At 40.7% G+C, this 27,355-nt stretch overlaps 1 long non-coding RNA gene and 2 other non-coding genes across 4 annotated transcripts; all 3 read left to right on the forward strand.

Moving 5' to 3' along the window:
* Positions 1–5,140: 5,140 nt before the first annotated feature.
* LOC140483139 (uncharacterized) lies at positions 5,141–13,312 on the forward strand. 2 transcript variants are annotated; one of them, XR_011961902.1, is made up of 5 exons: positions 5,141–5,160; positions 5,542–5,689; positions 10,343–10,417; positions 11,038–11,117; positions 13,192–13,312. It is a non-coding gene; the product is annotated as an uncharacterized lncRNA (long non-coding RNA). The 2 variants fall into 2 exon arrangements; XR_011961901.1 differs by lacking the exon at positions 5,141–5,160 and adding an exon at positions 5,287–5,448.
* Positions 10,044–10,110, forward strand: LOC140483436 (small nucleolar RNA SNORD50). Its single transcript, XR_011961962.1, has one exon. It is a non-coding gene; the product is annotated as a small nucleolar RNA SNORD50 (small nucleolar RNA).
* Positions 11,317–11,386, forward strand: LOC140483437 (small nucleolar RNA SNORD50). The gene has a single exon (XR_011961963.1). It is a non-coding gene; the product is annotated as a small nucleolar RNA SNORD50 (small nucleolar RNA).
* Positions 13,313–27,355: the final 14,043 nt, after the last annotated feature.

The following is a 27,355-nucleotide window of genomic DNA, read 5'->3' on the forward strand; positions in this document are numbered from 1 at the left end:
CCCTGCCTAGAGAGTCCCCTATCACAATCAATCCCTCGGAACCTGACTTGCCCCTCATTCCATTAATGTCTGTCTTGATAGCAGAAACTTGACTGTTTGTGCTACATTCCCCTGAGAGCCCATCACCCCCTAAATTTTCCAAAACAGCATACTTGTTTGAAATGGGGATAGCCACAGAAGACTCCTGCATTACTTGCCCTTCCATCCTACTTTTCCTGCAGATGGATATTTGCCTGATTATATGTGCGGCTTTTCTCCTTTCCTAAAACTGCCATCCATCACACCCCCTAGCTCTTGTAAATTCCTCAATGCCTCTAACTGTCGCTCCAACCAATCCGATAGGATTTGCAACCAAGCGGACTTCCTGCAGACATAATCATCAGTGACATGGAAACTCTTCCTAAACTCCCACATCCAACAGGAAGAGCATATCACTCTACTAAAGGCCTTCTTTGCTCCTTCACAATCTTAGAACCAGAAAATAGCACTGTCTTTTTGCTCTAAAAAAGTGCTCCAGGCTAACTTAGTACTTATGGTTTATATTTTTAAAATTTAATCAAGAGACAGATTTCAATCAAACATATAATCAAGAAAGAACCCACTGTACACACTGTTGCAGACTTACGGCAAGTTTACACGTTAAAAACCATGCATTTATCTGTTCCTATGTGATGAACTCTCCCACACAAGTTCCTCCAAGGTCAGCTGTGAATTTTGTTGTTTGTTAATTTTTCCTAGACACACTCTGATGTCCAAGGATACATGAACTCAAACTCAAGCGGATCCAGCACCAATCCCTGCGGAACACTGCTGATCACAGGCCTCCAGTCCAAAAAAAAACTCTCCACCCACCATCTGTCTCCTACCATCAATTGATGTTATTTTCTTTAAATAGTTGAATTTAGGAGTTCTCTGTCACTCATATTTTAATAGGTAGCAAGGCGAGCTTTTCTGGGTGTTTGTTACAAATAATAGAGGGGTTCGCCTCTGTGTTATAACAGTTTGAGGGTTTGTTTTCCAAGATTTGTTCAGGTTTCGACAGATCCACTCAGGGATTTGGACAGATTTGGGATACAAAAGATTCCAGCAGATTTAAACACTTGGCAATTAGTGTCCTAGATGTTTAAACAAAACTTTGGTGAGACAATTTGTTTAATTTCAATCCCTTTAAATTACAAGAGAAATGGCTCTTAAGATTGCTAAAGAGATTCGGGGGTTTGAAGATGCCAAATTTGCAAAGTTTAGAAAGACAGATGAAGGATATACTTTTAGAAGTAACCATTAGGTTAGAACTAGGTTTAACCAGGGACAAAAGGAAAGCTGAAACTGTTAATGGAGTTGGTTAAGCACTCAGGTGCATCATAGAAACAGACAAGTGCAGTACAGTTAGAAAAACTTCAATTGCAATTGAGGCAACTGAAGTTAGAAGATAAAGAAAGGGAAAGAAGAGCCATGTTAGAAGAAAAGAAAGAGAGAGAAGGCTGTTCACTGAGTAAACAGAAAGAGAGAGAGAATAGAAAGGAAGAGACAATTGGAACTCCAGAAGTTGTGAATTAGTCAGGAAAGTTAGCAGGATGGAGATGAAGGGAGAAGGTAAGATGTTGAAGCCTTCTTTATTTCATTTGAAAAATTGGCTAGGCAAAACGAGTGGCCAGAGAACGTGTGGGCAGTGCTAATTCATACTATGGATGTAGGTTTGCTCGCTAAGCTAGAAGGTTCATTTTCAGACGTTTCATCAACATACTAGGTAACATCTTCAGTGGGCCTCCGGACAAAGCACTGCTTGTGTTTCCTGCTTTCTATTCATATGTTTGAGTTTCCTTGGGTTTGTGATGTCATTTCCTGTGATGACATCATTTCCTATTATTTTTCTCAGGGGTGGGAAATGGGATCCAAGTCAATGTGTTTGTTGATAAGAGTTCCAGTTGGAATGCCATTTACAAGGAGTTCTCATGCGTATCTCTGTTTGGCTTGTCCTAGGATGGATGTGTTGTCCCAGTCGAGGTGGTATCCTTCCTTATCTGTATGTAAGGATACTAGTGAGAGAGGGTCATATTGTTTTGTGGCTAGTTGATGTTCATGTATCTTGATGGCTAGTTTTCTGCCTGTTTGTTCAATGTAGTGTTTGTTACAGTTCTTGCACAGTATTTTGTAAATGACATTAGTTTTACTTGTTGTCTGTACAGGGTCTTCCGAGATGTCTTTGATGTAGGGGAGAGTGGTTAGGGTTCCTGGACATGTTTTGTCTGCTTGTTTGGGTTTGTTGTTGAGAAATCAGTGGACTGTGTTCATTGGGTACCCAGTCTTTTTGAATACACTGTTTGGTGATTTTTCTCTGCTCTGCCATAGTTCCTCTGTGCTGCAGTGTGTGGTGGCTCATTGAAGTAATGTCCTAATGCAAATTCGTTTGTGGATGTTGGGATGATTGCTTCTGTGGTTCAGTATTTGGTCCAAATGTGTTGTTTTCCTTGAAGTTCCGCATTGGAAAGAAATTACAATTTTGAGAGATACATGATCTAATCATCTCAAATAGTAAGAGATGAAATTATTTGCACTCTTTCTGACATGTTACCCAAGAGAATGGTAATTAGTGGAATAGATGGACAGAAATTTAGCATTCCCCTGTGTAAGTTCAGGTTGGAGAGCCGAAACAAGACTGGGGAAGTAACAGTGGGAGTGATTGACAGAGTGTCAGTTCCAGGAATTCAGTTTGTTTTTGGGAACTTCCCAGCAGGAATCAAGATGGGAATGACATCTCTTGTGGTGGTGAAGCCAAAGGAAAACCAGAGAACCGAGGAGTTAAAACACAAATACCCTGGAATTTTTCCAGACTGTGTAGTAATAATATCCCACTGTCACAAAGCAAAAAAGAAAAACTAAAGAGAAATATGAATGAGTTGGGGTTCAGTTAGCTGACACCCTGTTTGATGTAATGATAAAGGAAAAATCTAACCAAGTACAGAGGAACCTCAATTATCTGACTATCAATTATCCAAAAATTGGATTATCCGAAGGAGATCTTGAGGTCCTGATGGAAACATTACATCAAAGACGTGTTTCCAATAATGATCGCATCTTTTGTTTACAGTGATTAAACAGGCACCATCTCCAAATGACTGTCTGTCCGCCCTCTCTCTCTTTATCCCGTATGGGTACCCAGAGAGATTCAGTCAGACCAAGGGTCTGCTAATCTGTTTAAGGAAGTCATGATAGCTTAGGCATACAGTACTTTGAACCATCCTGAATCCCAGGGAGCTTTGGAAAGGTGGCATCAGATCCTGAAAACCATGGATTACCCAAGTGATTGAGCTAAAGATATACCATTCGTATTGTTTGCCATTAGAGATGCCCCAAAGCAATCTACTCAGTTTACTCCCTTTAAGTTAATATTCGGACATGAAGTGAGAGGGCCTTTGAAATTAATTAAAGAAAAATTGATAAGATCAAAGTCGGAGATCCCACACTTGGATTATGTATCTGAGGTGAGTGGGACAGTAACTCATAAGACCATGAGACATAGGAGCAGAAATTTTGCCATTCAGCCCATCAAGTCTGCTCAGCCATTCAATCATGTATGATAGGTTTCTCAATCCCATTCTCCTGCTTTCTCCCTGTAAGCCTTGATCTCCTTTACAATCAAGAACCTATCCATCTCCGACTAATCAGGTGGTGAATTAGCTAAACAGCCCCTGAAGAATGCACAGCATAAAATGAATCAGGTGGCAGTGCAAACTCTAAAATTCAGACATTTTCCCATGGGGGTGACATATTAGTATTGTCACCAGTGGTAGGGGATCCCTTCAAAGCCAGGTTTAGTGGTTCCCTAACAAAGTAAGAAAATGTTGATTCACATAAACGATCTGGTAAAGATGCCAGATAGTAAAAAAACGGTATCAGGTATGTCATGTGAATATGCTGAAACTTTGAGAGATAGGAAATTGAAGAAACAGGTGTTAGAACTGCCCCACAGAGGAATCAAATCCAGATGACATGGACTTCGATGTGCCTTAAAATATGTTAAATAACGAGGATGTCCTCGAGATGTGGGATAGGTTAGTGAACTATGTGGCTCAGGAGCAAAGAAACCAGTTGAAAGGTTTGTTGTAGCAGTATGAGGGCATCTGCAAGAATAAAATGAGGAGGACTAATACTGTTGTGCATGAGGAGCAAGAAGGAATGCTGTCCCAATGAAACAATACCCCTACAGGCTTAATCCTCTCAAATCTACATAAATCCAGAAGGAAGTGGATGCAATGTTCAGGGTATCATCGAACCGAGACAGAGTGAATGATGTTTGCTGATTGTGTTAGTTCCCAAACCTAACAGCATGTTATTTTCTTTAAATAGTGAAAATTAGTAGTTCTTTGTCACTCATATTTTAACAGTTTATGAAGCAAGATGAGCTTTTCTGGGTGCTTGGTTTAATTAAAAGGGGTTCACCTCCATCTCATAACACTACTATTGCCAAAACCCTCAGGACGTTGAGCTAAAAGTTAGGAAATGGATTTAGCCTAGTGAGATCTTTATTGTCCAGTTCACGCAATACGCCGAATGGTCTCCTCCTTTGCCGTAAAGCTGCGTTTGATGATTGCAAATGTACGATTGGCCACTTTAAACGGAATGTGCTCATATAGACAGTCTGCAGAAACATGCGGAGGAAAGAGACAATGAGAGAAAAGCGTGTATATTAGAAAGAGAGCGCATTATCTCTTCTCCCCCACCCCTCCCCCTTTCAGCGCACACTTCTCGTTAACACAGTATAATGAGCAATCAGGAACTGGCCATTCACTCTACACAAGAATAGTTTGTCGGACGCGATGCATTGACCGATTCTGTCAAACCCTTCCGTCCAACACTGAAATATGCATCTATATTTTGTGGCTACTTTGGAGAATACTCCTCGGAGGGTCGGTGGGACTTATTGGGTCGAAGGGCCTGTTTCCACACTGTCGGGACTCGATGATCCTAACCATGAAGAGTACTGAAGTGAACAGATGTGAGCGATGACAGGGAGGTGGAGTCCCAAGAGAAGGGCTCTCCTGGTTCCGCTTTGTCTGTTCTCCTTCCGGATCCTGGGCTTCCTTTTCCGGTTCCAACTCCCTCGTCTTCCCTCCTGAGGCCGGGAGATTTCCCGTCCCCACTGAACTCCATTTCAAAATGGCAAGTTGGATAAATTCTTACACGATGACTTTATGACCATTTCTGTAGCGGTTCCCGAATGAGCCCTCAACGAGCGTCGGCGAATATTTACTGTTTCTCCAATCGCTACTGCGGGAGCATAGAGATCGCGGCGACTCCCATCTAAATGCGCATGTGCAAATATGGATGTCGTCTTGTTGCGCATGCGTTTGGTGAACGTCACGGGCGGTACTCCGCGGAGTTGGTGTATATAAAGGAAACGGCCAGGTTGGACAGTCTCTTTGTGCTCTCTGCCGTGTGGGTGAGAAGGTCGGCGATGTAGTTTTCTTCAAAATGTATTTTTTTCTTAAAACGTTTCCTTTCCTGATGGTCTGATTATTGTTTATTATTTTACCATAACAGGATGGACGCTACATGACCATAATAAGGAATTAATTCTCATGCGCGCCATGTGCTGACCTTCAGGATGGGGTCCCTGATCTTACTGGGGGAGGTTGTGTGGAGGGAGTCCTGGCACTGGAACAGTGGCTGTCACTTGCTGGAAATCTAGGTAATGTAAGACTGCCTGTATAAAGTGAATTCACTGGACATTGTTAATTATTAAAAACACCGCTATTTTAAAAATTTAAAACATCCTATTTTTGCGCCCCGTTTTTCGATCATTGATCAAGTAAATACTTGCTTGAATGCCCCAGAAAACATGGGTTTACAGTTTGATGGCTTTTTAAAAACACTGTCTGTGTGTATTAATCTCAATGTAAGACTGAGTCTGAAAGAATCTGTACGTGAAAGTCAGATTTTTAAAAAACTTTTAATCTTTTTTTTTCCCTTTTTTTCTGTTTCGGCTGTGCTACCCAGGCCCACAACTGTGGAAGCTTCTCTGCTCTAAAGACCTTTTTTCAGTTGGTAGTATTTGCAGAGTTGTGGGCTCAAGAACCTGAGGCTTGAACATCAAAGCAGAAGGAAATCTGTGCAATGTTGATTTGTCAAAAGTGCTGCATTTCAGTTAGGATAAGTCCTGATATGCCATACTATGTGTGGAGGAAAGAGTTATGACATCCATACTTCTGAAAGTAGGATGTCTGGGCTATTATCTCTCCAACTTTGCTGAAAACAAGTTTGATTGGTAAACACCAATGCAATAGCAGTGTGCTTTTAAAACCCTTCTGTAAAGAACTGACTTGTCTATAGGATGTGTTTGTACCATGTAACTAAAGTTTGTCTCTTTTGGGGGGAGACTGTTTGTCCATCCTAGTACCTCCAACAATTACACCATGTGTAGTGGAGGCATGTTTTAAGTCCCAGTTTAAATAGTGTGACAAACTGAATTCCTGGTACTATTAAATGCTGGAAAGCTTTCCAGGATGCATTGATGCTTACACTTTGAGCATGTGACATGCTAGGGCTAGAGCCATGTGTGTTTCTGCATGAACAGTTATTGGTATCAGCATGGCTTTTTTTAAACTCCCTTTTTGGTCAATTAATCCCTCTTTGGAAAGTCTGGAGTTTTGTTACCTGGAATTTATCCTTAGAAATCTGGTTTTCCAATTCTACTGTCAAGTTCTAGTGGAACGCTTTCCTAATGTTTTACCACACAGATCTGCAGTGGCACGGTGTTCTTTGTCTGTCTTTCTGCTACACTTTTCTCCCTTGGTTAGAGTCAATACAGCAGTCCATGTTAAATGTAATTCCAAATGAAACTAGTTTCACCTGCCTGCTCCTGGCTCCTGTCCTTTCCAAGCTTTCCTATTTATATACTTACATGTCTCAACAGTTATTGTACCCATATAAACTGTTGCTTCAGGAAGTTCATTCCATCTGCTAACCAACCTCAGTTTTTAAAAAAGATAAAATTTTCCTTCATCTTTCTTTCAATCTCACTCGCTCCTCACCTTTAAATGTATGCTCACATTTGAGTTCATCCACCTGAGGGGAAAGACAACTACCGTTAATACTCTGTACTCCTCATTATTTTATAAATGCCTATAAGGCTCAACCTGCTATAGACCAGTGACACAAGTCCCAGCCTTTCTTGTAACTCAAGCGTTCTATACCTGGAAACTCCTGGTGAATCTCTTCTGGACCCCTCCAGCTTAACATACTTATAGAACTGGAGACTGAGGCCTCTTCTAGAAGACAATGCCTTGTACAACCTCTACCAACTAGTATACTCAAAGACTGAACAATGAGGGAAAGCATGCTAAACACCTTTAACCACTGTCTGTGACACAAACTTACAAGAATTACGTACCTGAACCCCGGTCCCTCTTTTAAACGCTACCCAAGGCTCTTCTATTAATTGTATAAGCCCTACCCTTGGTTGTTTCAAAATGCAATGCCTTTTATCCAGATGGAACTCTTTTTTTTTTCAGGCTATTAACCCATTTGATAAAAGATTCCTTTGCAAACTTAGAAAACCTTTTTCACTGTCCACTATGCTACCAGTTTTGGCATCATCCAAAACTTATTAACCATGTCTTCTATGTTCTCCTCCAAATCATTTTATATAAACAAGAGACCTAAGGGGCAATTTTTTCAGAGGGTGGTACATGTATGGAATGAGCTGCCAGAGGATGTGGTGGAGGCTGATACAATTGCAACATTTGAGGCATTTGGATGGGTATATGAATAGGAAGGGTTTGGATGGATATGGGCCGTGTGCTGGCAGGTGGGACTAGATTGGGTTGGGATATCTGGATGGCTTGGACCAAAGGGTCTGTTTCCATGCTGTACATCTCTACGATTCCTGAAGAACACTGGGCCTCCCAGCCTGAAAAGCAATCCTTCACTGCCACACTTTTGTTTTGTTTTACTTTTCTTGCTATTAAGCCAATTATTATCCAATTGGCAAGCTCACCCTGAATCCCATGTAACTAACTTTAATAATTACTTACTCAAGCCTTTACAGTCCAAGTAAACACCATTTACCCCACTGCCCTCTATTGAATTTGAAGTAGTAACTATGAAGATAAAGTTTGAGACACCATTTTTCTCTCAAAACCATGCTGACCATCTCTAAGCAATTTGTGCCTCTCCAAATGTCCATAAAGACTATATTTAAAAGTCCCCTCCAATTTAGCCACAACCACAGTCAGACTTGTGGGTCTATGGTTCCCTGGTTTCTCTTTCAACCTTTTTTCTTAAAGGTTGAACATTGTCACTGCCCAGTCATAGATGTACAGCATGGAAACAGACCCTCGGGCATCTCATAGTTTTGAGAGGGCAAAGTCTCTAAACTTGTTATAGATGATACAATACTTCGAGGTCTTGCAATTTCCTTCTTACTTCGGTGTTCTGGGACATATTGGATCAGGTTCCAGAGATTTATCCACTTTTTTTTAATATTCTCAAAGACCTGAACTTGTAATGCAAGCTGTTTTTAAAACATCAATTACATCTACATCTTGGTCTCCTTCTTCCTCACAGCACAAACTCTAAATTTACACTTAGTACCTACCATCTCTTGAGTTTTGACACAAGTAACCACCTTGATCTTTAAGGGGGCCCTTGTCTCTTATATCACTTATTAATATATTTGTAGAATGTTTTGGATTATCCTAAACCTTGTCTGCAAATGCTATTTCATATTTCCTGTTTGTCTTCCTGCATTTTTTAAGAATATCCCTATGCTCTTTACAGTAAGTGATTGGGTCTTTTTCAGGTGAAATAGCATTTCACTGTACCACCTGTGTTTGCTACACCCAATGTGGCCTGTTGTGCCCCTAACTAGTCAGTCTCCTTCCACTATCAATTGCTTGGGTCTTGCCAAACCCTGTTCTACAGCAAAGCCAGCTGTAGTACCATAGGCCTGGCTGCTGCTGTTACACTCCCCTGTGACAGTATCCAAAATGATACTCCTGTTAGAGGGGAATAGTCACAGGAGACCCCTTTGCTTACCTACCTGCCCTTCCTGGTGGTCACCCCTCTACCTTACTGAACCCATTGGTGTGGCCACCTCTGTAACATCTCTTACCACACTGCCCCCTATATGCTCCTCAGTGTCCAACTGAACAACCTCCTCTGGGAGGAGCTGCAGCCAATCACACTTCCAGAACTGCTGTCAGGGACATTAGACTGCTCCCTAACCTCACATCTTGCAGGAATGTGTCACTTTAGCCCAGTATCACTCAGTGAAGCCCAATTTTCAACTAAGCTGTGCTTATGCCAACTAGTAACACTAACTGGTTACTTGTATTACAATGCAATCTTCATAAACAGACTAAATACCCTCTAGGCTACAACAAAACCCTTTTAAATTAGAGGATGAAGCACAACAGTAATATAAATGTTTGGGTTTTACTATTCCTTGACACTGGTTCTTCCTCACTCTTTTGATCAGTTGTGTTAACTGAGCTGACTTCTCCTAGAATGCTCTTTGAAGTCTTGTTTCTGTCCTCCACTGGGCTTTGTACATAAAATGAAAGGTATGTTAAAATGCAAAAAGATTAAAAATATATCAAACACCCATAAAATCAATCACTTAGGGTGATTAAGAATTAACTGAATTCAAATGACCACTTTTCAATAAAGTCCTTGAAGAAAACAGCTAACTGTAGGGAAACTCTTGAAATGTAAATGCATTTCCCTTTAAACTGCATATCTTGTAGCTTCTGAACTAAGGGGTGGCAAGTAAACTTCAGCTAGTCAATGAAGACCTCCAAAAGCTAATTTTTTCAAAAAACACTTAATGTGAGATGTAATTTTTGGGTTTTCAAATGTTAATGCAACAAAATAAATTAAAATCTTAATTTTTTTAAACTTAATTGTTTAAACCTGCAATTCCAGGTGCAGGTGCAGCTGCAAGCTCTGCTCATTGATTACTGAAATGTAAATGAAGTCATTTTACACGACTACTTAGATATAGGCCAGTAGTTGAGCTACTGGTTTTCTTTTTATTCTGGTCTTATCAATGATGAGTAAATCCCGAACCTGAAGCTCTGATGAGAAAGGTACGGATCTGACTGCTGAGATTTGACTGAATAAGTACAAAAGCTTAAAATTACAGGTGATCGAAACCTCTGCTAGTCAGACGACATTTGTGGGGAAAAACAATAACGTCAGGATTCAATGGAAAGTCGCTACCCTGAAATATTATTTGAGATGTATTGCTTCCTGTCCATCTTATTGACTTACTATGTAACAAAGTGACCTAATTTCTTTTCCTGTCTTCTGTTTAATTCTGACCCCTCCCTCCCCTGTGCAGTTGTGACGGCACAATCCGTTCGACATGATGGATGACCCTCCAGAAGTTTGATCCTTGTTTTAGCAATTTGCATAGGTAACTGTTTTATTTAAATCTTATCTGCTTTAAGATGGCACATGATTTAAGACCTGTGTTTGTAATTTGAATGGGATGAGCCAGTGATATATCTCCTTGTTTCTGCAGTCCAGATGTAGTATCTTTATATAAAGGATGTGTCAAATACTGTTCTGTCTTTCTGTAATTGAATGTTTCTGATTTTTGGACTAAGACTTGGCATTGTGAAAACATGCTTCTGTTCATGTCATAGTCATACATTTATGTGCAAACTTGATTACTGCAATCCAAAAAGGCAATTTTTTACCCTGCCCACCAAGTCAGTGCCACTTTCATAGAACAATAACATACTGAAGTCAATGGCATTTGCAATTCTGTATGAGCACAAGTCAAAATTGAACTTTACTTTTGTAACATCTCCTAACCCTTTTGACTTTTTCTGATCATGGGGAAACACTGGAACACTTGCGTCCTGTTTGCAACCCTTGAGATTGTCTACTTATCTACTATTGCAGAAAATGATTGAAGTTCAAGTTGCAATTTTAACTAAATCAGCTTAGGTGTGTAAGTAAAAGTGTGGCTACTAGTGGCTTCCAGCTTTCACCTGCATTGTGATAATAGTCATACTACATACTTTTTAGGTGGCCTGGCTATGCTGAACGACATTGAAGAGAATCTGCAATTGACTGACTGAATCTGATATGTGCTGCAATAGAACGAAGTAAGCTTATTGTACAAACTTCAACATTTGAATTTTTAGTCATGATACTGGTATGGTCCATTTGAGATTTAGATTTTTCTTTTCCATAGTACTTTGGTAGCAGATGGAAGTTTGTTCTCTAATTTCAGGGTAATTGCAACACTTACTATACTAATTTTGATGAAAATATATTTAGCTACATAGTTAACTAAAATGGTCTAATCAGTGATGTTACAATCTCGAACCTGACATTTGTGATGAAACACTTGAACGGATCTGACTGCTGAGATTAGACCTCAAATACACTTTTCAGTTATCCAGTATTATTTTGGTTATGCTAGTATGGCTATACACTTAATTGGCTTTGTATGAATCCACATGTCTTCCAGAACAAGTCAGTAGCAGTTAGCAAAATGTTGGGTAATTTCAGGATTTACTTTGTCAGCCATATCTTGTAGTCTCGTGCAGATCAAGTCAGACTTCTTTAGTAATAAGTCGGATGTGCATTTGACAAGCTGCCAACATTAATAAACCTGGACTAAAATACTTGTCACTTTGTTCACCTAGTTGTTATGGTGAGGTTTGTGCACTCTTTCCCCAGAATAAGATTTGTTACAGCATGTGGTGTACAGAGGTCATCACTTTTGCATGTCACTTTAAATTCATGCCCTCCTGTCCCTAATGTTTTTTAGGGACAGCTCTATTCTGTCCAGCCCACTTCGGTTTTGAAAACCGTTATCAAATCTCTTAGCTCCCTTCTTTCCAAGGAGGACAGTCTCCATTTCACTCATCTATAAAATCACTTCAGGTTTCTAATTTCAGAAACAATTCTTGTAAATTGCTTCTGTTCTCCAATGTATTCATATTTTAGTATAATGTGGCATCCACAGACCAAAGTCCAATTGTGTACATCTCAAGTTCACATCACTTTGCTCTTTGTACTGCATAAAGCTGAAGACACTGCTCTCTCTCTTCAAATATCTGTAAATATATGCTCTGATCCCCCTGCTTCTGCTTATCCCAGGCTCCTGTCCCAGAGGTGCATGACCAAGTAGCATTTGGTGTCAAGGCATCTTAAAGTAGTCAGATGAGTTGAGCTTTTAACTAGTTTAAGTTGCCTTACCTGCAAAAGATTGAGGGTAACGTCTAGGGGGAAGGTCTAGAAACTGCAGATATTCCTTGAGGGTAGTGTCCGATGCTGATCCATCTACAGGTGCTTCAGTAACCTTCCCTCAATCCAAAGTACAGGTGTCTGTCAATGATCAAAATTGTTTGATCATTGCTGAAGCATACAATATCTGCATACAGCAATACCTTGGGCTATAAGCAACAACTGGCATGGTCTAGAGAAACTAATCTCATTCACTATTAAGAGTAGCAAGTGTGCAGATTGTTGTAAGAGCTATTTTGTTTTGTGGATTAAAATGGAAAAGGAACAGTCTGCCTTCAGGTAGGTGGGTTGCACGTGAGCTGAAACAAAGCTGTCCAAATGGGATTGTTACAACAGGATACTAGTCATTGACCAAGGCCTTCTGTCTGCAGATAAGTAAACAACTGATCAGCTTGAGTTATGAACAATATTTGGGGGGTGGGGGGGAAGGCACAATTTGATCTCTCAGGCTAAAGTCTGACCTTGTAAGATGGTAAAAGTCACCTGTACCACCTGAAAACAAGTGAAAGCATTAAAGAAGCAGGATTCTAATCAACACAATCGGTTAGGAAAACCTGTGAACAAAGACCACGGAGCTGCTTTTAAGTTTCCCTCTGCCTATGATGTGCAATGTTTTCTCTCTTCCCCCCCCCCCCCCCCCCCGTGTAAAGGGACTAACGTTAAATAATAAATACTTGCTATTTAGTTGTAGCTAAAAAAAATTTTTACAATGAAGTACTTCTCCAGTAGTGAGTCATTTCTGGGACCCTGGATCCAAAAGTCTGGTTAACTTGGGAATTCTTGTACTTTAACCTTTTAGTGGTCACTGCCGAAACTCAGTTTGAACTAATTGAGGTTTGAGGCCTAATTATAAACCTTTGTTATAAAGAAAACAGTTGAATTAAAGCTCTAGCCTCCCTAATCTTGTCCATTTTATTCTCACAGGTGTCATCTATAATCTGAAGACTCTGCAACCAGATATGCAGTTGACTTTGTCTTGGATGACAATAGTGTTTCCCAAGTTACAATATAACTAACAATTAATAAAATTTTGGTTTTAAATCTGCCTTTTGGTCAGACTGTTGTACTATATTACAGAGCCTCTGTACAAAAAGGCTCACTGCATCTTGTTAAAAGCAGAGGACCAAACCTCTCCTCTCCTCTCCTCTCCATGTACCATGTAAATGTTTGTTTGAGCTGTTATCTCCGAACTGATGGCTCGCATTCTTCTCTGGCACCCCCCCCCCCCCCCATTATATTTTTTCCCCAAATGCCTGCATCTTTTATACCCTTGACCTATCAATATTTTCACAGTTGGATTGGTCCAAGGTTGACGAAACTCCCATTTAAATTTTAATGGGTTTTTGGTAGCTAAGGGTCTGATTTAAAAGCTGATGTCTTTGGTGAAAGTGCTGCTTTGCCTGCTAACAATATAGCCTCTTGATACAAACTTTTCAATTCAGGTGCTCTAAGCACCTGAAAGCTCACTTTGCATTTCAATCTCCAAGCACAAAACACCATCTCAAAGGGGCCATGCAAGCTTCCTACACACTGACATTGCAACACTTCTCTTTCCAACACTAACTCCATTTTACAAAATGATCTATTATGAAAAGATGGCTTTTTTTAACTAATAAAACCTTCATGCCATTTTACTAATCCATATCCTAATATGAACACTTTATTTTGAAACCCACAAAGCATCTGTGATAATGTTACAACATGTAACACTTACACTCTAAATTGCCTGTAACATGAGACTCCCACCAAAATATTTTGGTTTTGTCCTTTTAATTTTTTCCATAATAGCACATGATTGTGGTCAGTACACAATTGTTTGCAATGTAAATATCAAAATGTAATGCTGCTACTAAACATTTCTTTCTCAATTGAATATTTTTTCTAGTGGACATCTTGGGGGGGGTTAAAATAACTGAGTTGTCTTTCAATTCCACGCATCTTTCTATAACACAGCTCCCAATACCTACATCACCTGTGTTGATGGCAATTTTAAAGTTTCAAAATTTGCGGCACTGATTTTTAAATTCTCAAAATGCCTCCTTGCGTTGTTCCCATCATAGTAATTGTGTTCTTTTTCAACAAATTAGCTAATGGTGCCACTAAATTTTGGTACAGATTTCCTGTAGAATCCATCCACTCAGTCCTAAAATTGTAGCATGCACATTTTAATTGGTCTTGGAAATTCTCCGGCTTTTGTCTTTGAGTTTCTTGGTGTTATCCATCCATCTGTGTCCTAAGAATGTCACTTTTGACTTTACAAACTGTTTTTTGCCAAGTTTTATGACCAATGTGGCTCTATAGTCTGAGCTCTGCAAAATGCACCATCTGATCTTTCCACAAATGACAAAAGATCACTAAGTCATCCATCTAAATGTTAGAATTAGTAAATCCTGCAGCAACAGTTCATACTACTTTGAAAAGTGGCTGGTGTGGTCTTTGTTTCAGAAGACGTTACATTAAATTGATATGGCCCATTTGAGGTCACAAAGCAGATTTTCTTTTGGTTTGGATTTCTGACAATGGTACTTGTCAGTAATCAGGAAATATTGGATTGTCCCACTAATTCCACACTATCCTCTAGCTTTGGAGTTGGGTGTGAGTTAGATTTGTCACAGCATTTACATTCTGGTAAACTATGCAGAATTGTTGAGTACCAACTTGATTGGTGAACTCACCTCACTTGATTGTCTACGTCCTCTTCCTGAAGCATCACTTTCACTTCTTTATGAACCTGCACTAATTAAAGAGGATTAAACCTGTTTATCAAAACAGCATTCCCTACATCACCCTTGTGTGCGATTGCATTAGTTAACCCCATTCTATTCCCACATAGGTCCTCATAGCACTGTAATAAATTTTTCAATTCAGTTTTCTGTTCCAGGGATAGATAACTCACTACCCTATACCATTCCTTCAGGATTTTGTCATTGAATCAATTTATTCTGAGGCATGTTGCTCTGGATTTGATTCCTCAGTGGCAGTAACTAATACCTATATTTTTTTTCTCTGGCTTCCTTTCCCTGTCATAATTCAGAATGTTCACATGGCATATGCCAGACAGGAAAAAAAATTAATTGTATCTTTATCAGGAAATTCAACTAACTTAGCCCCTCGCTCTGATAGGGATCACTAAACCTTGCTTTGAAGAGATCGTTTACTGCTGGTAACAGCACCAATACTTTATCCCTACAGGCAAACATGAGTTTTGCATTTCTTATCTGCCTCTTGCTTCATTAGGTACTGTGTCACCTTCAAATGCTATCTTGATAATTCACCTACTCTGTTTAATCTTTCCCTCACCTCCGATACATAATCTGTCACAGTGAAATCTGATTTTTGACTTATCGATCTTTCCTTAATTTAAAGGCTGTCTTACTATGTGTCCAAATATCAATTCAAGTGGTGTAAACTGGGTCAATTCATTTGGAGCATCTCTAATAGCAATGAACATAAATGGGATACCATTTTCCCACTCATTGGGTAATCCTGGCAATAAGCCCTCAACTTTAAGGTCTAATGCCACCTTAACAGTGCTTTGTGGGATTCAGGATGGTATGTACTTGATGTGAGGTGTGTAGTGCCTAACGTATCCATGACTTCCATAAATTGGCAGTAAAATTGGACCATAGGTCTGTCTGAATCTCGGTCCACAACGTCTGAAGAAAGTACACAATTCTTGTGCAACCTTTCTTGACTTCCCATTTCATATTGGAATTGCTTCCAGAAACCTGGAAGACACATTTAGGGTTAGATACTGATTCTCACTCTTGGTTTTAGGGAGGGGACCTATGCAATCAATCATTACCCGTGTAAACAAGTCTTTGAATGCTGGAATTGGCATCAAAGGCGCTGGTTTCATCAATGCCTTTCCTACAATCTGAAATGTGACACGAATGGCAAAATTCAGCCACGTTTTTGTGTGATCCAATAACAATTGGTCAATAGAACTGCTTTTGTATCTTAGCCTGAATCTTCTGCATTCCTCGCTGACCTCCTAATTTGTGTGCTACTCTCAATACTTGTCTGTATTCTACAGGCAACATAATCTGATGAACTTCTGCCCATTCCTCCTCTGCACTAATTTGCAAAGGTCTCCATTACTGCCTTAAGATTCCAGAATATATTCAGATATGATTCTATTATCATTTCATCTTTTTATTGTAACTCCATCAATCTGCAGCTCCTCGACTTCCCTCAGGATTTCCTTCACTACCCTAACTGATTCCACTCTTTTAACCTCTTTTATCACATACTTTTTCCCAGTGTTTTTCTTAAACCACCAGCACTGTGACTGTGTGTCTCACCTTATTGTAGTCAAAACGCCTGGGGTCTTTCACCTCTTTTTCTACCCTTTTGGGTTTCTTTTATCACTTGTGGCAAACTGTGATCTACTTTTTGTTTTTCATTGAAGGATCTCCCTCTTTTCCAATTTCTATCCCTTTGGAATGAAATTGCTGTCAGAAGCTAGGTTTTGATTTATGCACTAATGCGTATTTATCTGCCATCTTTGCAGCTCCTCTTGTGTTTTACTGTTCCTCAACAGCAGTTCTTACCACTTCTGGGAAGGGAGTTTTTAAATTCAGCCAGTAGAATCATAGCTCCATGAGTCTTGTATATCTTTTCTATCTTTAACGCTCTCATCCATCTATCGCTTTACAATCCACAAGTAAAAAATTATTTATCAAATTCTAACAGTGAACAAATTAATTAAATATTAACAGACCAAACAATTCCCCTCTAACTACTATCAATTTCTGAATAACGCAAGATTCTAATGATATGCTATGTGTGGCCGGCCGGGCCTCTCAAAATGGCTGACTTACCAACTTTATTTAGATTAACATTACCCACACAGTCTCTAGCCAGTTCATCTGTAACCAATTTCTCAAAGGAAATGAAAAAGGCTTCTGCATCTTTTTCATCAAGTTTTGATAATGTGTGGACATAGCCAACAGCCAGGTGTACAACTATGAAGAGTTTGCTCACCATCACTTCTATCCTGTACTACTACTTCTGACATTTGAAGGCTTCAAGTTCCAACTTCATTCTTTCCAACTTGAACATTTCTTTATCTTCTGCTATGGCCTTTCTCTCCTTTTGTTTTTGTTCTGCCAGGACATTTCTTTCCTTTTCTCTGCTTTTAACCATAGTTCAAACTGTTTCAGTTCCCTTTCTCTTTTTCCCTTTGTTCTACAAAGCGATTCTTTCCTTTTCTTTATCTTCTAACTCCAGTCTTTTAAGCTCACTTTCTAATTCCAATTGTCTGTTTTACAAGTTTTTTTTTCTAACTGTACTGCACTTGACTGTTTCTCTGATATATAGAGTCATAGGGATGTACAGCACTGAAACAGACCCTTCGGTCCAACCCGTCCATGCTGACCAGATATCCCAACCCAATCTAGTCCCACCTGCCAGCACCCGGCCCATATCCCTCCAAACCCTTCCTATTCATATACCCCTCCAGGTGCCTTTTAAATGTTGCAATTGTTCTAGCTTCCACCACTTCCTCTGGCAACTCATTCCATACACTTATCACGCTCTGAGTGGAAAAGGTTGATTCTTAGGTCTTTTTTTATATTTTTCCCCACTCACCCTAAACCTTTGCCCTCTAGTTCTGGACTCCCCCAACCCAGGGAAAAGACTTTGTCTATTTATCTAAATGTTTAGCTAACTTCATCACAATTTCAGTGTTCCTTTTATCCCTAGTTAAACCCAATTTTTAGCATGTTTGCCAATTCTATAACTGTCATCTTTTTCAGTCTTTCTAAACTTTCTTGGCAAATTTAGGAAGCATCTTTGACCCCTAGAACTCTTTAGCACTGTTAAGAGGCATTTCCCTACTTCTGATATAACCAACAACAAGCAAATTAAGCAAATTTTCCACCCCTCAGTCAAGTTTTATTTAAAGATCTAGAACTAAACCAAGTCTGTTTAATTCTGTCCAACTCTCTCCAAATCCCAGACTACATCTGTCCAGATCCTGGTCTCGAGCTCTCAATCTGTTATAAAGCAGAGGTTGACCTCTCCTGAGAACTATAACTGAATAACCCAAAAGGGGCGCCTTGCCCTATAATCTTTAAAAAGGTGTGTGAGAAGGGATGTAATCCATTTTTTTTTCAGCAATGGTTAAGAAATCCCTGCCACACACTTTACAATCCACAAGTAAAAAATTATTTATCAAATTCTAACAGTGAACAAATTAATTAACTATTAACAGACCAAACAATTCTCCTCTAACTACTAACAATTTCTGAATAACACAAGATTCTAATGATTCTATTTGTGGCCTGCCGGGCCTCTTAAAATGGCTGACTTACAAAAAAATCGGATAATAAATAAAGCATGCTGGGTAATCGAGCCAAGCAACAGCCAAAAGTATCTCTGCTAAAAACACTGAAACACAAGTTACAGACCCAGACAGGCTGCAGCTGCAGATAGCACAATATATGATTGACCTAGCCCATTCCCAGCACAATAGAAACATTGAGTTGTTTTCCAGAAAAAAGGGGCACCTCACACCCTTATCTGAGAATGGTCCCTGCCCCTAACACCTTCAGGAATAGAGGCCCAAGGACCACCCCACCATCGACACATCAATGTCTGATTGGGCCTGATCAATCCATTGATAGGAATTGAAGACCTTTCAAAGACCTTGATACCTTTTCGCTTAAGAATCACCGCCAAACCATTCTCAGGATCTGTAACTTGAGACCAACAACTGTGAAGAGGAGGTGACCCTGGGACCACCGGAAGAAGACGACCAGATAATCATCGCCACGTGGATCAAGGCGATGTGGTGGGTATATGATTATCCAGGGTAAGTTGAAGTATAAGATATTTAATTAGTTTATAGTGTTATGTTAGTTGATAATGTATTTGTTATTATAGTATTAATTGTGTTGAAATAGATAAAGATCATTCCTTATTACTGTTAAGAGTCAACTCGTAGTTCTTTGCTGAATATAAGGGTCATAACACAGTGTGACAGGCACAACAAATTGGCGACCCCCCTAGGACTCTATAAGAAGTGACTTCGTTGCCCCAAAACCGAACCCCATGGAATCTAATATTCCCGAGAATTAGCCTGAAGTATGAGGACGACATTCTGTGACAGCCAGGAATTCAAGTAAATCGTAGGGAACAAAATGTTGGACTGTTCTTCAAAGGATGAAGCCAACAGGGGTTCACTTTTAATCAAGCAAAGTACTGTTTCTTTGTGTGTGGGGGGTGAGGGGGGTGGGGAGAGATGGAGGATAGGTAAGGTAAAACATCAAAAGTCGGTAGAGACTCGACGGGATTAGGACTGGAACATAATGAAAGCAGTATCCTCAGTATGATCCACTCCGTACACCCCTTAGTTTAGTCGAGAATGGCAAAGGCACCAGAGTAGAGGATTATCTCATGTGGGAAATGAAGCTAAGACAAAAAAAAAAGTGGCCCATACGGGCAGAATTTGCTGTAATGATGAAACGGGACCAGAATTCCTAAGACCAGATTCCAGAAATCTTCCTAATATTGGGAGGATTTGAGAAAAATTCAAACAAAGTGGTCTTCCAAACTTGAAAAGGTTAGCGCAATAATATGCTAGCTGGGAGAACTGCCAGGAACTGAGAAGGAATTGAAAAAGATTTGTAAAGAATTAGAGGATGCAAGAAAAGAAGTGACGGAGTTGCAATAGAAAAACATGACTCAAGACCAAAGAAATCAAGCTAACCTATTATCCATTGGACAATTCTAAACCCAATGTGAGAAAGCACACCATAACACCCAGCACGATGTGTTAGCTAAAGAGGCCGCTGAGAACAAAGTAATCCAGTCAAAAAGTAAATGTGCAGATCAACAAACAGCAGTAAAGGTAATGTACCAATCAAATAAGGAAGAGAAACAGGCAGCTGCAGACCATACTAAGTACCTGCAGGAGACTGAGAAGTTAAAATCCTAATTCTCAACCTGCAACAGAGTAATGTGCGCATATGGGGATGTTAGAAGTGAAGGACAGGAGATAGACTAGGATGAGCTCGGGGAAGACGCACAGCATTATACCATGTGCACAGGTGATTAGGGTCTGCCCCCACCCTTCCCAAAGGAGTCAACTCCTTCAATGCCCCTGGGGACAGCCCCTGTTGCAACGAATGTGATTACCAACGAGTGACAGATCGGAAACACCAATACCCCAGCGATAACATACATCATTCCATTTATGGTGGCACAGTTAGTGGAAATCACTAAAAAGATTCCAGATTTTGAGCAATCTGAGCAGATCCATATGCATTCTTTGAGAGGGTCAGACAACAAAAGGTTTTTCACCAAAAGGTGAGAGAGAGGAGTTAGTACTCATCGTAATGTGTTTCAACCAGGAGTACATTACTGAGTGGGTACATGGGTTTTCTCCAGGTGCTCCGGTTTCCTTCAACAGTCCAAAGATGTGTGATCCCAGTCCTCCTAAATGCAGGAAACGGAACCCTAGCCAATATGATACAGGGAATCTTAACTGTAATTGGGTACAAGAAAGGAGATCCTGTAGATGGGCTAAACAAGTGCAGACAAAAGAAGGGAGAACATCTGACTGCCTTTGCCAGTCATTTATGGGTGCACTTTTCAGGAGTTCACGGAGACTTAAAAGGGGTCAGTTATCTGAGGCTGATTTGGCTAAGTAGGCGAGGACTTTAGCTTCCCATGCCACTGAGGAAAGCTGGAAGGCGTGTGTGAGCTTCGATCCCACAGAGCCAAACCACAATACGGCAAGGATTCTGAGGAGAATGTCCTGGGTATGGAAGAAAGAAGTCCATGAACTAAACAAAAATAAAACAGATAAAGGAGGGAAAATATTTCTTTTCTGAACTTTCAGCCCGGGTCTGGTGTGGAGAATTGAAGGCAGAGGGGGATCTCTTACCAAAGGAACCCAGTTCCACCTTACACAGCCACAGGGAGAAACCGAGGGGCACAGCAGGGATATATATGGCAGCCAGCGTGGTGCTACCACTGTGGGTACACAGGACACTATGCGTGAGAATGTAGAGCCCATGCACGGCCGCACTCACAACCACAGGGACCACCAGATGTAGCAGGACCAAGGGATGATAAAGGGAGTCACCGACTCTCATTAAAGTCCCAATTCAGCAGGGTCTGGTCCATGCCGTGGACACTAGCCAATCTATGTACTCCCCGCTCCCAACCTAGGAGGTATCCACATGACACGATTAGGCTTCTGCCTCCCTAGTGTGGGTTTGCAACACGAAGTGGGATAGTGGAGGTAGACCACAATGCAAGGTAGGAGGGCACCCCGTAGAACTTCTTTGGGATACTGAAAGTTTCCATGCAACCTCAAAATTTAATGTTCGTTCCTGGTGGACCATTGGGTCTATTATTTTAAGAGGATTTACTTGCCATGTACAGGAGGAGTACATTACTGAGTGGGTACATGGGTTTTCTCCAGGCGCTCCGGTTTCTTCCCAAAGTCCAAAGCTGTGCAGGTTAGTTGAATTGACCATGCTAAATTGCCTATCGTGTTCAAGGATGATTTGGAGATGCCGGTGTTGGACTGGGGTGTGCAAAGTTAAAAATCACACAACACCAGGTTTAATTGGAAGCACACTAGCTTTCGGAGTGACGCTTCTTCATCAGGTGATTGTGGAGGGCTCGATCGTAACACAAAATTTATAGCAAAAATTTGCAGTGTGATGTAACTGAAATTATACATTGAAAAGTTGATTGTCTGTTAAGTCTTTCATCTGTTAGAATACGGTGATAGTTTCACTTCTTTCACGTGTAAATCACAAAACCCTTTTTTTTTAAAAGTTTGCATTCTCGGGTTAGCTGTTAACAATGGTGATAGCTAGTTAATATGTTGAAGATGTTAGCCCCCTGTGTTCTCTGTCTATGACCTGACGTTTAGATTGATTCTAATCTAAAAAGTGAGATAACAGTTTTACATAAATTTATGCAGTTTTTGAGTTCTACATGAATATATGTATTTTTGAGCAAAGTGCAATGTAACTCTGCAAGTACAAATTCACCAAACAAAATAGATGTGTGCATGTGGGTCTTTGTCTGTCTGTGTGTGTGTGTCTCTGTCTGGGGTGGGGGTTGTGAGTGTGAGAAAATGTGTGTGTGTGTGTGTGTAGTGAGTGCAGAGTGTCTTAAGTCTGTGAGGGGGTGCATGTGTGGGAGTGTGTGTGTCTATAAGGGTGTGTGTGGGTGTCTGTGTGTACCTGAGTGTGTGTGTGTGTGTGTGTGTGTGTGTAGGAATATCTGTCTGTGTGTAGTGCAATGGTGGTCACCTGTAATGTGACATGAACCCAAGGTCCCTGTTGAGGCCCTCCCTATGGGTACTGAACTTAGCTATCAGCCTCTGCTCAGTCACTTTTCTCTGCTGCCTATCCCGAAGTCCACCTTGGAGGATGGTCACCCATAGGTCCGAGGCTGAATGTCCTGGACCACTGAAGTGTTCCCCAACTGGGAGAGAACCCTCCTGTCTGTTGATTGTTATGCGGTGCCCATTCATCCGTTGTCACGCACACACACACACTTTCTCACACTCACAACCCCCACCCCAGACAGACACACACACACACACACACACCCACACACACAGACAAAGACCCACATGCACACATATATTTTGTGGGGTGAATTTGTACTTGAAGAGTTACATTGCACTTTGCTCAAAAACTGCATGAATTCATGTAGAACTCTGAGCTCAAAAACTGCATGAATTTATGTAAAACTCCGTTATCTCACTTTTTAGATTAGAATCAATCTAAACATCAGGTCATAGACAGAGAACACAGGGGGCTAACACCTTCAACATATTGTCTAGCTATCACCATTGTTAACAGCTAACCTGAGAATGCAACTTTTTAAAAAAAGGGTTTTGTGATTTACACATGAAAGAAGTGAAACTATCACTGTATTCTAACAGATTAAAGGCTTAACAGTCAATCAATTTTTCAATGTATAATTTCAGTTACATCACACTGCAAATTTTTGCTATAAATTCTGTGTTACGATCGAGCCCTCCACAATCACCTGATGAAGGAGCGTCGCTCTGAAAGCTAGTGTGCTTCCAATTAAACCTGTTGGACTATAACCTGGTGTTGTGTGGTTTTTAACTGTTCAAGGATGTGTAGATTAGATGCATTAGTCAGGGGAAATGTAAAGTAACAGTGTAGGGGAATTGATCTGGGTGGGATACTCTTCAGAGTGTCAGTGTGGACTTGTTGGATCAAAATGTCCTGTTTCCACATGTAGTGATTCTATAATTACTGAAACAACTTGAACTAGGTGACATTATATGCGAGCATCCTGCTATCTTAGTTGACCTTCCCCCAGCATAGAACACATTCTTAGGGCCGTCTTTATGACTAGTTGTAACCTTGCCATTGATCCAATAAATTCTTGCATAGGGCACATGTCTCCATTTCGCAATCCTCTTTCCATCATTCCAACAGGAAGTTCATGGACCTCTGAGGACATAGAGGTCCTGGGCCTCCTTCACCGCCGCTCCCTCACCACCAGACGCCTGGAGGAAGAATGCCTCATCTTCCGCCTCGGTACACTTCAACCCCAGGGCATCAATGTTGACTTCAACAGTTTCCTCATTTCCCCTTCCCCTACCTCACCCTAGTTCTAAACTTCCAGCTCAGTAACTGTCCCCATAACTTGTCCGGACTTGTCCTACCTGCCTATCTTCTTTTCCACCTATCCACTCCACCCTCTCCTCCTTGACCTATCACCTTCATCCCCTCCCCCACTCACCCATTGTACTCTATGCTACTTTCTCCCCACCTCCATCCTCCTCTAGCTTATCTCTCCACGCTTCAGGCTCACTGCCTTTATTCCTGATGAAGGGCTTTTGCCCGAAACGTTGATTTCGAAGCTACTTGGATGCTGCCTGAACTGCTGTGCTCTTCCAGCACCACTAATCCAGAATCTGGTTTCCAGCATCTGCAGTCATTGTTTTTACAGCGCCCTTACCCTGTCCTGGTATGGTTCCATCATCACAAAGACAAACAGAGTCATGGAAGCTTCCAGAGCCCAGGCAAGGTTCCAAGGGCATTGGTGTGTGAAGGCACCAGGGTCATATTCTTCCAAGACTTTTCAGTGGAGGTGATTCGGACAACGAAATCCTACAATGGCACCAAGAAGAGATTGAGAGAGCTTGGGATCTAGTATTCTCTAAGATACCTAGCTTAACTATAATGGATCTGTCCACTTATTTGACTCGCCAGAGAAAGCGAAGAACACATCTGACAATTGAATAGGTACAGATAACAATGTTGTTCCGGTTTGTCCTTCTTTAGAGAGGATTTGGTGGAGTCTCCTTTTTGTTGGTAATAAGTTGCATTAAATTATGCTTGGGATGGATAGAGTATGTATCTTTAATTTCTAACTTAAGTTATACCAAGGGATGGGTGACAAATATACTTTTAACGTACTTGTGTATAACTTTTTTTTTTGCCACTTTATCTTTTATTGCCTGTGCTGGTGGCATTACCCAAGCTAGGAAGAGTTCAGAGGGTGGTTGTGATGGCTAGGAGGGTTTTGGGATATGTAGGTGCCCCCTTTGGATTGAGGGTAAATTCCTCTAATCAGTGGCTTTGGCGCTTTTTTGCTTTTTCATTTTTGATGTACAATGTTTTTACAAGTTTTGTGTAGGTTTGTTGGTTGTAGCTGTTTTAGTTTGTAGTTTTTATGTTTTGTGTATTTGCTTTTACTGAAGCTCAGCAATTCATAATTCAAGTTTTTCCTCTCTGGAGTTTAAATGTTGATGTAGAATGTTTTGACTAAGGATGTGTTTAAGTGATGTACTTGGAACATTAAGGGAAGCCACTTGCCGATCAAGAGGAGAAAGATACTCTCCAGTCTTAAAAAGGAAAGGGTGGATCTCACTTTGTTGCAAGGGACACACCTAGATGATGCAGAACATTTGAAATTACAACAAAATGGGTATAATCGAGCTTAGGAACTCATTGGGAAGCATCTCCCATTTAAGTTAGGGTGTATTAAAGACACACACGGTAGATTCGTAATCCTTAAAGCTTTGATAAATGGGGAAGAATATGGGATCTTAAATGTTTACTGTCCCCCGGCCCACCCCCTCAAATTCCTGGTGGACACATTTTTAACTTGATTAGCCTCGCATCTCAGCATATTATAGCGGGCAATTTTAATTGTTTAACAGATCCTATGCTAGACCAGTTGCCTAAAGGCTCCCTGATATCTTCTTCATGATCTAAACAATTAAAGGATTTGTGTGTTGAACTAGAACTGGTAGATGTTTGAAGGCGTGTTCACGCTATAAGCAGAGATTTTACATTTTTTTTTCTAGTCCGCGCAAATGTCATACTAGGATTGATCTCTTTTTGAATGCTCCAGCGCATTTGGGCTTGATGGCGTCATGTACAATTGGCTACTATCTCTGATCACACTCCAGTGTACCTAATGGTCAAGAGTAAAGACACTATGGTAGGTTTGAGGCACTGGCAACTAGATCCGTTCATCCTTAGGGATAGCAAGTTTACTGAATGTCTTTCCACTGAATTCAGGGCTTCTTTAGACATTAATTCAGACTCAGCCAGTAATCCATCCATTCTCTGGGAATCTGTTAAAGCCTATGCTAGATAGTCAGTTATTTCCTATTTTGCCAGTAAGAAGGGTGAGCAGCAGCAAATGGTCAAAACATGGCTGAAGGCAGCCAAGAAGGCATACTTTGAAAGACCCTCGCTGGCTAAGTTACAGGAGATCACAGCGCTCCGGTCCACATTGAACTCCATGCTCACACGAACAGTTAAGAAGGAGAACAAAGGCTGTTCGAGCATAGAGACAAACCGGGCAAGTACTTAGTGTATCTTGCCAGGAAAAGGAGTGCTCGTTAAGCCATCACCTCGATCAGGGAAGGTACTGGAAAATTAACTCATGATTCTAAAAGGATTAACGTGGCATTTTGGAAATTTTACTCCAAATTATACCAATCTGAAAGTTGTGAGAATGGGTGTGCTAGGATGGAGTCTTTTTTCAAGAATTTGGAACTCCTGGGTTTGACCCCTGAACAAGAGACTCTCCCTAATGTCCCATCGTCAGTGCAAGAAGTGAAGGAGGCTGAGTCACCTCCAGGATGGAAAGGTGCCTGGTCCCAATGGACTTCCCAGGGAATTTTTTAAGGAATTTATAAACATACTGTCAAGACCGATGCTTAGTATGTTCAATGATTTACACAGTCATGGCCTCCTCCCGCCATCTTTAAGGGAGGCAAACATCTCTCTCATCCTTAAAAAAGGGAAGGGCCTGGAGGAGTCTGTTTCCTATAGACCATTTCACTCCTGAATGTCAATTTCAAAATCCTATGTAAGACTCTTGCACAAACACTAGAAACTGTGTTGCCCTCCATCATTAAGGAGGATCAGACGGGTTTTATAAATAGTTGCAGATCATCTAATCATGTCAGGAGGTTGCTTAATATGATCCAAATTTGTCAATAACGATCTGTACACGGGTTAGTGATCTCTCTAGATGCAGAGAAGGCATTTGATCGGGTCGAATGTCCATACGTTTTTTTTTATACTTTAAAGCGGTTTGGCTTGGGTGAGGTCTTTATCAGATGAGTATGACCCTCTGGCTGCAGTTCTCACTAATGATGTGCTGTCAAGCAATTTTAATATCCTTAGGGGCAGTCGACAGGGCTATTCCTTATCACTATTGCTTTTCACATTGGTGATTGAACCACAGGCAGAGGCCATATGTAGGGATCTTAATATATCTGCTCCAGAAGTGGGGACAAAGTCACATAAGGTTGCATTGTATGCAGATGCCGTCCTTATCTTTTTATCAAAGCCAACAGTTTCGGTGCCTCATCTGATACAACTTGTTTGGCATTAACTTGTTTGGCAGTTTCTCAGGTTACAAGATCAGCTTTACGAAATCAGAGACCATGCCCATGGGTGGCCTCCTGAAAATGCCTAGCCCTGAGGGTGAATCGCGATTCCACTTTAAATGATCACAGGAGGGTTTTCTTCACTTAGGTATATTCATTACTCCCTGTCTTTGATCAGCTATTTAAAACCAATTTTGTCCATTTATTCAACAGAAT

This window comes from Chiloscyllium punctatum, chromosome 11, assembly GCF_047496795.1.
Source record: "Chiloscyllium punctatum isolate Juve2018m chromosome 11, sChiPun1.3, whole genome shotgun sequence".
Lineage (NCBI taxonomy): Eukaryota > Metazoa > Chordata > Chondrichthyes > Orectolobiformes > Hemiscylliidae > Chiloscyllium > Chiloscyllium punctatum.